The sequence below is a fragment of the Echinops telfairi genome, unplaced genomic scaffold, assembly GCF_000313985.2.
Source record: "Echinops telfairi isolate 266 unplaced genomic scaffold, ASM31398v2 ScPeMD7_22;HRSCAF=79, whole genome shotgun sequence".
Lineage (NCBI taxonomy): Eukaryota > Metazoa > Chordata > Mammalia > Afrosoricida > Tenrecidae > Echinops > Echinops telfairi.
In genome coordinates, this window is record NW_022103919.1 from 12,254,582 (window position 1) to 12,254,896 (window position 315).

Below are 315 nucleotides of genomic sequence, written 5' to 3' on the forward strand. Positions count from 1 at the left end.
AAAAAAATAAATTACAAATAAATAAAAATAAAGACCTGGATCTAAAAAAAAAAAAGAAACAGTATTGGTACATGTAAAGTACATGTAAAGTGCAAATGGTTACTGCACTGGGCTGCTAACTGAAAGGTTAGGTGTTTAAATCCACCCAGAGGCACCTTGGAAGAGACGCTTGTCAATTTACTTCCAAAAAACCCACACTGAAAACCCGGTGAAGCACAGTTCCACTCTGAGACTCCCGGTGGCCATGGGTCGGAATCATTTGACAGCAAGTGATTGGTTTGGTTTTGGTAACTGGACTCTACTTCAATAGCTCTC